Consider the following 14,321-nt stretch of genomic DNA (forward strand, 5'->3'; position numbering starts at 1 on the left):
AGAAGGCTAGGTAGCTTATCCTTTTACCATAGGAGTTGCAGTTTTGCTCATTTGTTATTGCCATTTGATTTCTGCATTTGACTGCTGCTTATATTTGTTGGGTCGTGTACTTTGTTTATCCTGTTTATCTATAGTAGTTAATGCTCCTTTCTTTCCGGACTGTTCTTCCATGACTTTCTCGCTTTTGTTATCCCTTGTTTTCATATTGTTTTCGGTTTGCTTGGCCCTATCTGACCTTTTGTCTTGTTTTCCTTGTTCTCCTCTCTTTTCCTCTCTTGAGCCGAGGGTCTTTCGGAAACAGCCGCCCTACCTTTCAAGGTGGGGGTTAGGGTCACAGACACTCTACCATCCCTGCATTCCCCACATGGTGGGATTATACTGGGCTCGTTGTTGTTGTTGTTGTTGTTGACTTCAAAATTGTTGAGAAATCGAAGGAAATCACGTCATGAAATTGCAACTTGTGTGGGTTGGTCTAGTTGTTGGTAATGTTGGGTGAATTCTATTGTACGTAAGGCTGTATAATTTATAGCATTATGTGCTTAAATAATAACGATTTTATAGTCAACAGAAATAAAAAAGATTGTGACCATCCTCACCCGTTGTTGCTCCGCCCATATGCACCTAGGAGAGAAGCGTTTTCTTTTTGAGAAAATAGTTTTAAAAAAGATGGTCAACTGGTCCTTTGGGTTCGTTAAAAATGAGCATTTTTAGTCTCTCTCAAATCTAACGAAACTGTGAGGAATTTAAATTTAATTTAATTTATTAATTTTGAAAAGTCAATGAAGTTCAATTCAACTATTTTTTATTTTATTGTTAATTTTTTTAATGGCTTCAAAATTTTCAATTTTAAGTTCTATATTCAATGTATTGTATTACAATTTAGTTTATATACTTAAATCGCATTTGATTTCATTTCTCAATCTAAAGTATTGATGCTTGTATTTTTTTTCTTAATCAAAAGTTTATTATGAATTTTTTTAATGTCTAATCGCATATACACAGACAAACATTAGAAAGCTGATTAATTGGAGCTTGGCTTGACCAGCTCGAGTCAGGCAGTATTATAGCAAAGTTTGGTTGAACTAATTGGCTCCGGTTGGACTTGGCTTAATACTTTAAAAGTTTGGTAGAGTCCGACTTAAAAAGTTTTTTTTTGCTCTTTGTGTTACACCCAGACAGACGTGTCCTTGATCTATTATTTCGGGGCCAACTTGCGTTCAGAGACTTGATGAATACGATATAAGTTACTACCACACCTTGGCTTGGTTAGCTCAACATTCCTAATCAATTGTTACCACATATCACCATATTAATTTGACTTCATCTCCTTCTTCTCTTAATTTCGAAAAGTATGGCGAAATAGTAAAAGAGAATAGAAAGATAAAATAGGAAAATTCCTACAAATTTAGGCACGATTTGACGTAAAGCTGGACTTTAAATCCCTATCCCTATATATATTAAAATGCTAAACTAACTTAGATAGTTTGTTACGTTGTATGTGGCTTTTAGCGTTTGGTCAAGCAATTAGTGAAAAATTAATTCAAGAACTTGGGTACAGTGCTTTTGTAATTAATGGACTTAAATTAATAACAATTTATACTTTGCTTCAATGTTTGCCATTTGCGATTGTACTTTTGCTTTTCAAAAGGGGAACATTTCTAAATTAGACACGCTTATGTCAAATTAGAGCACATTTTTAAGTTATAGCTTGTTTGGCAAAGAAGGAAATTAGCGTCACGACTTACATATTCTCGTGGGACGTGACAGGCATCCAACAATACACTTTTCGTCATGTTAAGTCCCACAAATTCTCTATTTAATTAAGGTTAAAAATGAGTTAAAGAGAGAGTAATTGAGTTAGCTTTGAACGATGTGCGAGTCCACACAAGGGTAACGAGGACCTCAGGATATGTAAAAAATGCTCGAGGAAATGAGATGTCATGCTGTACGAGAAACAAAATATTTGATTTTCATATAAAGAACAAAAATACGACACAAAAAATAGAATACAGCGATATATAAAAATAACTTGAATAAATATATATTAGTGATAGGCATATATAATAACAAATTGTTTAGAATATAGATTGTAATTTAGGTCCAAGGTTTCACTTATTAATTTTGATGATAACAAACCAATATAATTATTAATAAAAGAATATTTACTTGTGGTAAATTTATTTTTGGTATAGGTTTATTTGATGAAGAAGGATTTGGTGAAGATCTAATCAAATATGGAAAAGAAGATATTACGCGATGGAATTATGGAAGAAGATGTGGAAGAAAAATACTTACTCAAATCAAGGTGCAAGAATTATGGAAAGAATATTTACTACAATCCTATGGAAGGAAAATATTCTAGAAAAGGAAAAGATCGAGATCAATTTGTTACTTAAGGAAGGTCCACAAATCTATGGAGTATCAAGATATATATGCCAAAAGTCGTAAGTGCATAAAAGTGTTCATGTTCGGAGTGATTAAAGTCCAATGCTAGAAGACGAATGTGATTACATTCAAATTGATATAAATCAAGATCCAAGGTAAAATGAAGAGAATCTTGAAATTCTCTTGGGTTTCCTAAATAAAAGCTCGTATTTGTAAAAATCAGAAGAAGAGTGCAGAGAAACAAATGGGAAGAATATTACTTATTTTGGGAAGAAGATATTCAAATTTGAATATATCTACCGCAAGCTTGGAAAGAGGGTGGATGGATTTTACTACAATATTAAGGAAAGACTATTCAAATTATTTGGTAAATTGCTACAAGTTTCTTTATGGAAATAAATTATACTTCCAAGATCTATGCATGGAAAGAAAGCACTTATGGAATAAATTATTATGCAGAAGATTGACACAAGATTTAGAAATGGAAAGAAATATTATTGCATCAGCATGGATGGTAAATATTCATTTCGTGATATAAAAGATCTTCATATATTGACTAAGGTTGAAATTAAGGGAAGCTGTGATGATTGAGTTATATTTTTGGAAGGAAGACTTTTGCTTGAATTAATATTTAAATAGAAGAGAAGTTTCAAGCAAAGAGGCCATCAAGGAAGTAAATATAAAGGATATGTTTTGGACATCACGTGGAGAAGAATTGAAATTGAGAGGACTTACTATATTGATGGAACATTAATATTTTACTACAAAAGGAAAAGTCTTTTTGGAATGATGATTCCTTTCCTTACCAATAGTGAATCTGGAAGCATGAATCAAGACATACATCAAGACCGCAGTTAAAGGAACGTTGGCAGAAAAGTCAGCAGCAAAGGAAATTCTTTTCCAAAATTAGAAGACCAGTTCAACGTATTAGACTATTCAAGACTAAGTATAAAAGACAAGACAAGTGCAACAATTTAATTTACACAGCCACTTATACTTTCATCTCAACCTTCTCAAGTTCTTTGCTCTACTTTTCATAAGCATTGTAATCCTGAGTGACTTACTGTGTAAACAAAAAGAGAGGAGAGATATAGTATAGTTGGTGAGGCTTTGTATTGAGCGGTTGTGTCATTGTTCGTTTCTTTGGTGAGCGAGTAAAAACTAAAGAGTCGTTGTTGGTGAGCGAGTGAAAAACCAACTTTGTGCGTTATTGGTGAGCGTGTCAAAACCAACCCTTGTTCGTTGTTGGTGAGCGAGTGAAAACCAAACTTGTAAACGTTGGTGGTGAACGAGGAAACCTACAAAGGCTGTACTCAACTCAAACTACAAAGAGCTTAAAGAGATAACCTCCTTGCAACCCAAGGGGACCGGATTAGGATACCACATTGGTTCCGAACCAAGATAAAAATTCGGTGTCACTTATTTTATTGCTCTCATATTATATTCTGCACCCTTACTATTTGTTGTGGTTTATACTTGTGCAAATCGAAGGACTAATAATTTTGTGCAGGCTGTCTCGCTATCAGTCGACTGGCACCGAACAGTAGTCGACTAGATTTTTTAACAGGCTTACAATTCACCCCCCCTCTTGTACTTTCAGTCATGCTATACGAGAAACAAAATATTTGATTTTCATATAAAGAACAAAAATACGACACAAAAAATAGAATACAGCGATATATAAAAATAACTTGAATAAATATATATTAGTGATAGGCATATATAATAACAAATTGTTTAGAATATAGATTGTAATTTATATATATTTAACCATCTTATTTTTTCTTCACAATTGTGCTAAACGTTGAATATCAAAAGGGTATGCATCAGTTGACCTTTCAGCTCTATAAGATCTTCTCCCAACAACTATATTAGCAGCTTCACCTGGATGAAATGCATCCCAAAATAAATATTCATCTCTATTTTGGCATGGAGTTTGAAATGGAAGACATGTTATTTGCCCATTATTTCGTCCTACTCCACAACATCCAAAAGATTCGTCACGCTAAATCCTAAAGATTAATAAAGTCGAACGTCAGAAATGTCTTTAAACTATGTACAAGGTCGAAATAAATTCTTTTTTTATCGCTACAAAGAGAAGAGGAATTAGCGGCGGACAACTTCTGTCATAAAAAAATAAAATTCCATCGCCATTACCAATGGATTAGTGATGAATTATTAAAAAAATTCATTAAATGGTTTACAAGTGTGGCCTTAATTTGGTCAATTAAATGGTTATGCTTTTTTGTAAATCGTATTTTTGTCTCATGAAAAGTGTTGTCTAAATAGGAAAAATATTGCCTCTTGAATAATATACTATACAAATTACAAAGTTACTTGAATTGAATGAAGAATTTAAAAGAAATAGTAGGGAGGAAAAAAGGGAAAATAATTAATTCACGCTCACTTTTCAACATACATAATTGAAAAATAATCCTATCTTGGAGTTTTAAATTCATAAGGAAACTCCAAGACAATGTCCTCGAGTTTTCTCATGGAATTTAAAACTCCATCACAAAGGATATTTTTATAAACAGACCGAAAAAGTATGCAAAGTGAGCATTATTTTTAAAGGATAAAGGGCACATACTAAGTTATAAAATTTTCTTTTTCTCAAATCTAACCTTACCGTTCCAATTGGTTGAGCGTTAATTGAGACGTGTTAGCTAGATAAATATAAAAGATAGTATAGACAAATACTCTTACCATAAGTTCAAGCGCCCAGAGAACCTTAAACAACAGATAATATGGACAAAACAAAATATTAAAATGGAAATAGTAGGGAGGAAAAGAAAGTTACCAAAAGCTCTTGGATTATCAATTAAATCTTGAAAAATTCCATAAGCGTTGATGTAGATTAATTTGGCATCTGGTGTATTTCTGTTTAAATTATCCACAAGTGCCCTCAGCTTATTGTTGAATAATTGATTTGCCACATTAATATTTTGAACACAAGTTCTGCCATCTGGGCTGTTTTGGGCCAAAGAATTTGGGCTGCATCCAATTTGGCCCACTCCAATCAACACAAACTTCCTTGCTCCATAGTTGTACAATGTCTGTAGCAACAAGCCCACACGCCCACAATTAGGAAGACCAAGTCCAGTTGAATGTAGTACTTTTGTGTTTTTTTACATATATAAATTTTATTTCAAAAAAAAAAAAAAAAGATAAAAACTTGGATAAAGGGAGAGTGATATATCAACTAATGAAAAGATTTAAATTTCATGAAAATTAGGTAAGGTAAATAAAATGAAGCAAGTATCCCTCTGGGTACGTAATTAGGTCTAAATGATCAGGAACATAAAATCTGCGATAAATGTGAAATTTGTTAATTTTAATTCTCATCTTTATCATCACATGAATGTGACATAACTTCTTATCGTTAAAAAAAGTAAACTACAACAAGATATAGCTTTCATTGTTTTTCTTGGTTGTTTCTATGTCAGGGTGAGGGTGTTGGATGAGCAGCACTGACATACACAACTTTACACATGGGGTATAATATCAATCTATATATTATCACAGTTCGACTTGTACACATGGTTGATTCTAGGCCAGAGGTTCTAAGGTTTTACTTCCTATCCCAAATTAACGTGCAACTTACATTATTTATTCAACGAGTGTCAACTTACTATATATATTTAATTTTTTCGCGAATGGATGTGGATGACACCACTAGCAAGGAATTTGTTAGAGACGATTCAGAATTTGAACATTGCATATATCAGTTCCGGCTTGAAATTCTACCACATGAATTTATGGGATTGATTTACTGGATTCGAGATCTATTATTTATAAACGGAGAAGAAAAAAGAGATAATTAGCTACCTTTAGTTGTTGAGTGTATTGTTGGATAAGAACATCGTCATATTGTTGAGGATTGTATTGTCTACTAGTTGAGTAGTATTGAGGCATGAAGTAATTGTTGAGATAATCGTTGCTTCCAACTCCAATTGAGTAAATACATTTGCTCAAATAATTTGCAGCTGAATTTGCATCTCCTATTATTCTCACTATTTGTTGAGCTATGTTCCTGTAATTGTTTACCTGACCTGAAAAACTTATCCTTCCTCCCTGAAAAACCAGTTAAAAAGCCGGAGATTAAAAGTGTTCACTCACTACTTTAAAAAAAATTAGAATTTTCGATGGACGTTATGCCGAAAATCCGTCGTAGTTGTTTCAAACGGATTTTTCATAGGAAATCCTTAATTTTCAACGGCTTTTCGATACTCAAATTTGAAAAATTGAAGTAGAGGCATAACGACACAACAAAAGGCAGCGAAGAGTACTTTTCTCTTTTGGATAGGAGATCTAACAAAAGGAGATGAGACAAGCAAAGAAAATGTTATTCTTTTATAGAGTTGTTATTTATAGCTGTGTAAATTTATTTTCATTTCAACAACAAAATTCTTTATTTCCGTGTACATTGCTATATGGTCTTCTCATTATTAGTTCACATTAATTGTTGAATAAAAATATCAATACCATGGTTGTTGATGTTAAAGCTTTATTATGTTTAATAGTTATTTTTAATTGGTTAAAATATGTCAAATTGGATATAATAAAAAATCATTTTACTAAATCAAAATGTTGTTATATTAATAATTTATAAATTATATATATATATATATATATATATATATATATATATATATATATATATATATATATATATATATATATATATATTAACGGGATATTATAGAAATGTTAGTTTTGTTATATAAAAACGTCTAATGTAATCACAAATGTGATATTAAATTGAATTCTTGAATATGAAAATAATTTTTTTTAAATTTAGATTGTTTCTAATGCTAAATGTTTTTAAATCATCAATCCCAAAGAAACCTACAGTATGGATTTATTAGAAAGTTTACTAAAAATGTTACAAGATAAGAAACTAATTATTTTGTATTTGTAGTAGAATTACGGTAAAGAAGAAAAATATATTTGCTTTTAAAAATATATGGTATTGTAAGAACATAAAAAGAAAGAGAAAAAAAGTAAAAATTCAAAATTTACAGAAAAAGAAGAAGAAGTAAAGATAGCCTATTTGAGTTTGATATGAGAAATTTGTATAAAGAAATTATGTGAGAAAAACTCAATCTATTGATAAGACTACATAAATAAAAGATAAAGCTAAAAATAAAATAAATAAAATGTTGATTGTGGATTTTGGGGGTGGGGGGTGGCGGGGTGGTGCAAGTTTGAAGTCTCAAATGTTATAATTTTATGTATTTAATAATTTGATATATACAATTTATTACAATTAATTTTTTTTAATATCGACCGCGCATCGCGTGACGCGCGGGTACGGATACTAGTTAAAAAGAATAGGAGAAACAAGAGGAAAGATAATCCCTTTGTTTTAGCTTATGTGACCCTTTTTTCATTTGTCTGTTTCAAAAAAAAAAAAAAATGAACTCCTTTCGAAATTTTGTTAATTATTTAACTTAAAATTTTCATTAATTTTATCCTTATCTTTTATAGCCTCGCAAATGTTATGCGTAGATATCATATAAGATGAAATACGTTTGAGGGAATACAAAATAAGTTTAAATGCTATATATTGATAGTTAAAATAATCTTTACACAATCAGGTTATATATTAAGTAATTACAAGTAAATCTCTTGATTACTCCCTTCGTTTCAACTTATGTGATATACTGTAAACATCTCATTTTTCCCTTAAGGAGATAATTTATAGCCAATCAAATCTACATGACTTGTTTTAGACTACACATTTCTAACATTTTTCATTATTTCTTAAACTCCGTGCTCAGTCAAATACCATCACATAAATCGAGACGGAGGAATAATTCGTAGTCTAATAAAGTTATAACTAAATTGCTATCTCGGATTAAAGTTCACTGATAGTATATAAAAGATCTTAAATTCATTTTTTTTTTTTTTAAAGTGCCAATTGTTGGCCAGTTTCATCTCTAATTCCAGCAGCAGCAGATGCAAAATTGACACCCCTCAGTATCTCTCCACCCCATGCACTTGCATACGGTGGAATATAATCATCGAACCCCAAAAGCTCAGCTGAAAATACAAAAATAAATAACATAATAATATAGTGAGAAAATATAAAAGAGATGAGAAAAATTAGGAAGCACTAAAATTTTGTAAAGAAATAGCCCTTGAAGTTACAGGTACACATATGGCTCAAACCTTAAAGTTGGCACGATAATTTGAATTTTTAATATTATCTCTTTTGGTTTTGTTAAACTATTTTTAACTGGATTATTGGTTCAAATCACATATCTTTTTGGTGGTTACTAACATTAATTTTTCCAGGTTAACATATTACTATAGCACATATACTCATATGCTTAAGCTTAAATAATTAAGCTATTTTGTCTCCATGAACTGATATGACATGTCAATCATTTAAACCAATAAGTTATTGGTATAATTAACTTGCTCAAGTAATTGCTTATCATAATAAAATTTTGTAGAGCAAGCTGCACCATACATGCACATAATTAATTCTATCTTGCGGTACATATGTAGAATCTTATTGAAACACAAATCTTTAGCATTTGTGAACTTTAAAGTACAATTTTATTCTTCCAGATCCTTAAGTGACATCTTAAGGTAAGGCTTTCACACACACCCATTTGTTGTATGCATTATTATCGAATAAATAAAAAAACTACTCTCTCTAATAGCTTAAACTTTTGAATAAGATGATCACATATTTTAACACATATAATATTAGCATTGAAGATATAATTAAATAAATAAAGTATGTTCTCCCTAACAGTTTAAGCTTTTAGATGAGATGACCACAAATTCAACATGAACTAGAGCTGATGAAAGTCACAGCCACCCAAATTTTCATGTGCCTAGCCCATGCACAAAGGTCAGGCTCGCACGTGAACAAATATGTTGAATATGTAATTACATAAATAGAACTATGCTCTCTCTAATAATTTATACTTTTAGATGAGATGACTACACTTCAATAATTAGAGCAGGCATGCAGAAATTAAATTACGACTAGCAATTGACAAAAAAGATTTTTTTTTCACGTATTTGACCTATTAGAAAGAATCTCCCACATGAAGGATGTACGTGTTAAACATAATTAAATAAATAAAAGTATATTATGATTGTACTCACCAATGACATCAACAGTAGTTTTACCATTGGAGAACCTGCCAGTTGGTCCACCAGGGAAATCAATACCATAAGGCAAATAATCAGCTCTAGCCAATGACCTAATCACATTGTTATTCCCATTATCCACCAATGAATCACCAAATATAAAGTAACAAGGAACTTGTGGCTCTGCTTTAATCCCATAATTATCCCCTAATAAACTCAACAGTAACACCATCACACACATTAACACTATCCATATTCTCTTGGGCTCTTCACTCATTGTGAATCCTTCAAAAAATAATAAATAAAGAGAAGAAAGAAGAGCCTTTTGAGAGAAGGAAAAGATTGAAGGCAATGTGTGTTGTGTTGTCAATGTGTGTGTGTATACATATATTGAAGGAAAGTGATGAGAGAATGATAGAAGAGTATGGGAAGATCATTAAGAATTGAGGGTGTGCTTGGTAGGAAAAATAAAAGAAAAATATTTTTAAAAAAATAAGTCATTTTCTTACAACCATATATTAAAAATTTAATGAAATTTGAAGGGAAGTGGGGTTATAAATAGTTGATACTATTGAAAAAATTCCTCTTTGGATATATAAAAGGTACTGTAGAAAATGTTATTGGGTCGGAACCACTCATAACGGGCTCTAATAGACCATTTGTTTGTGCTCCTACTAAACTCTACTTATAACATATAAATACACCATTAATTATGAGTGTTGGAAGACACGAATTTTCCACAAAGATATGTCGGCTCGGGTTCGCAAAGAAAAAAATATATGCACCTTACAAGAGGATTTTTAGGCTGCGGACAAAAGGAGTTCGTTTGTATCACGAGGTTTCTCACGATCAGTGAATCAAGTCGTGGTTGCCGTAGATCCATTTCCGCAAGGAGAAAATCATAAGCTTCTAAACTAATATTTATAATTAAATATACTTGTACATGTATTGTAACTATAGTATTCTTGTAACTGGCAAAAGGTATTTTCTTTTATGATTTATATTCGATCTGAATTGGGTTCATTCCTATATCGAATGAATTGAGTTATCAACATGTAACTTAACAAAATTCCCTTCTTTGTTTGTTTGATTCAAAGGGGGAGAGAACAACTTTCTTTGCTTAGATTTTTCTCTCTTAATTTATTTGAAATAGTTTTTTTGTATTTTAAAGAATATTAAATTGTGGGACAGATTCTTTCAAAAAAAAAACGAATTTCAAATAATTACACTTCCAATCATTAATCTTATAGCTTCAACACTTTTACAGATAGGAAGTTAGTTGGAAGCATTAAATTTCACGCGGACATGTTGTGTGCGTTAGATTTCATACAGTGACACTAAAGATCCACTTTTTTTAAAAAAAAAAAATCTTTTGGTAGGCATGCATGCATTAATTTTCCTTCATTTTCCTAGATTTTAAGTTAAATTAAATTTTTTATACATTCACAACGTAAATAATATATACATTAGTAGAATATAATTGTAAAAAATATTATTTTAATAAGTATTTATTGATAGCCTATAATAATATATATGATAATTAAGTAACATATTAGTAAATATTTACACTTTTAAGTTTCTGCGAGTTTGCATGGGCATCGGACTAGGATAGGATTGGTTTTTATATTTGGAAGAAAAAAGAAAAAAAGAAAAAAAAAAAAGAACTGTGAATTCCATTGTAGTTGGCTTCTAAGAAATCATTTTCTCAATGATTGAAAAATAAAGTGCTTATCAAGGTCATGATTCAAGAGTTTATTATTAAAAATATACTTCCAGCTAGCTTTTATTTGTTTTCTTTTTAAATATACTAGATGATGTATGCCCGTGCTGCGCACAGGTCTAACACTTTAGATTATATAGTGTATCTATGTGTATGTAGTTGTGTACAATTGTAAAGATTTATGTATTGGGTAGTGATAGTATATATACTTTATATTGTTAATAAACATACCTAAATTTGCACTGTCGATGCATATATATAGATGAACATTAATACATATACACAAATGTTATTTGTCTATTAAGTGGAATTACGTGAGCATGATAAAATAGTAAAAAGTAAAAGAGTTTAAAAGTGACACGTGGCCAAATACGTTTCTTGACCGTTTATATTTCGTCTTCTCGATGTTATTCCCCATTATTTGTGTGAGACGTAATGTGTCTAAACTTATACCAAAGCCAAAGGTATAAGTTTTAAATCTTTTGGTTTTATGACTTTTTTAGCGGTTTTTGTGTTCAATTTAAATCGTTATTTCTTTTTTTTCCTGAATTTCTCTTCTGTAAATTTTCTCTAAGCGTACGTTTACCATTTTCTGAACTTATTATCATTATTTAAATGTCCTACTTTTTTTCTTCTTCACATGGACCCCACTTTTTTTTTTTTTTACAATTATCTCCTAATTCTTCACGTGGATCCCACCTTAATTTTTTTTTTTTTAATTTGTACTATTACGTAAAAAGTCAGCCCCAACTTGATTTTTTTTTTAAATTTCTCTACTATTATAGAAGAGTGAGCACCACCTTATTATTTTTTTTTAAAAAAAATACTTTATTGCTACTATATAGAAACGTGAGTTTCTATTATTTAATAAAGTAACACAACTTATTATTTTTTACTTATGAGAACATTCATTTTTTAAGTTGTAAAGCACTAAGAATCTAACATTCTATCTGTTTTTTTACTATCGCTCAATGCTATAATTTATTAGGTTTGCAAAGATATATATTTGCTTCTTAGATTGAATTGTATTTTATACAACAACCGTGAGTCATTATACATTAATCTCCTGAAGATCAATCATTTCTTATTTACCGTTCACAAATAAAAATTAGAAAGTTCAAATATGATAATTCAAATGTGTAATTTATCTAGTCAGATAGCAGAAAAGTTATTAGCATGATACAATATTTGCTTCTGTTCTTCTTTCATAATTACAAAATGATATATTGTTAATAAGTATTTTTATCATTTATATCAATTCAGTGAAAATATTATTGTGTAGTCTCACATCATAAATGTATTTTCTTTAAAATTTAATTTAAATTCTACTAAAGTTTATGTTATATAGTTACACATCAAATTAATTTTTTGACCCATATATATTTCTTTTATTTCAAAATTTGTTCAATCTTTTTACTTATATTACTAATAAGTTGTATGTTCAAAACATGATTAATATAACATTGTGGTTTGTGCTCCGTATCCAAAACTTTATTATATTAATGTTAGCTACGAATACAAAGTTTGCAAAAAATTATTAATATCTTTTTAAAAGAGAAGACTTGTTTAAAAAGAAACTATTTTCCTCTCTTTGAGACAAAACAATAGCAATATTTAAGCATCGGTTGATAACTTGAATTTTAATTTGATTAATTTAAAGGTGTAAAATATTCTATTGTTAATATGTATGTAGATTGGACATAAACAATACTTATTATTTTTTATCAAATTTTGATTTGGATAATTCTAAATTTAAATCAAATTTACATTAGTTCAAATTATTCAAATTATTAAATTAATTTTACATGTTTAAAACGAAACAAAGTAGAAATTCGATTTTCTATTTAAACGAAAAACTACTATTTTTTAATTTGGACGCCACCTTAAATTTTTTCCAAGCAATTGTTTCCTACTTCTTCACATCCCCACCTTTTTTTTTTTTTTTTTGCAATTGTCTCCTAATTCTCCACGCGGACTCCACCTTAATTTTCTTTTTTAATCTCTACTATTATAGAAGAATGGGCCCCACCTTAATTTTTTTTTTTTTTACAATTTTTCTACTATTATTAAAGAAGATTGGGGCCCACCTTTTAAAAAAAAAAAATTAGTGACTGACGACGAGAACTATATGGAAACTGACGTTTCTATATAATAGTAATGTACGTAGATTGATTTCATAGAAAATTTTAGAATCGATTTCAAACTACGTACATATATCAATTTCTGGCAGATAGTTTGAAATTGATTCTAAAATTTTCATCAAGTAATGCTAATTTCAATTAGAATGGCTCCAGTAACTATATTTATGTTAAGTCTGGTTATTCATCGTATCATTATATCTTTTAACTATGATGTAAATGGTATTGTTTAAACGTAAGGCTCATATAATTAAAATGGAAAAGGGCCAAAAATGCCCCTAATCTATTGGATTTGGTTCAAAAATACCCTCCTTTCACCTATTGGTCCAAAAATGCCCCTCCGTCTACCTATTTGGACCAAAAATGCCCTCAACGTTATCTTTTGGCTTAAAAATGCCCCTAGAACTAACGGCTGACTAGTTGACTATACGAGGCTTTATAAAAAGCCATGTGGCAGTGTATGATTTGTCCAGATACTGATTTGTCCAGATACTAATTCAATGTGAATTAAATTACTCAGCTCATATGTATTAATCCAACCCACCCATATAATTAAACCCTAATTCCTAATTATTAACCACCACCCCGACATCTTTCATCTGCATTGCGCCTTACTTTGTGTGAAAAATTCATTTCGACCAAGGCGAGAGTAATTTGTTGTAGGAAGTGAAGAAAATCACTTCATTTCCCCATAATAAGTCTCTTCTTCGTTATATTTTTGTGACTAATTTCCTATAGCTTTACTAAATGTTGTTGCTTCTTAGACTTGAGAGTCGCAGTAATAATATAATTGTATTGAACTAATGTGATGATCATCTATTATATCTGTAGATGACAAAATATGAGCGACGTATATTAGTCATCACATTCCTCGTGAATATATAAGGAAGAAGAAAGGAGTTGAGTCGCATCAATATATATGGGTTGAGTAATTTAATTCACATTGAATTAGTATCTGCCACGTG

General features: G+C 30.3%; 1 pseudogene; it reads right to left on the reverse strand.

Moving 5' to 3' along the window:
* Nucleotides 1-3,993: 3,993 nt before the first annotated feature.
* On the reverse strand, nucleotides 3,994-9,935 carry LOC132029497 (GDSL esterase/lipase At5g45670-like; annotated as a pseudogene).
* Between the last annotated feature and the right edge of the window lie 4,386 nt (nucleotides 9,936-14,321).

This window comes from Lycium ferocissimum, chromosome 9 (genome assembly GCF_029784015.1).
Source record: "Lycium ferocissimum isolate CSIRO_LF1 chromosome 9, AGI_CSIRO_Lferr_CH_V1, whole genome shotgun sequence".
Classification (NCBI taxonomy): domain Eukaryota; kingdom Viridiplantae; phylum Streptophyta; class Magnoliopsida; order Solanales; family Solanaceae; genus Lycium; species Lycium ferocissimum.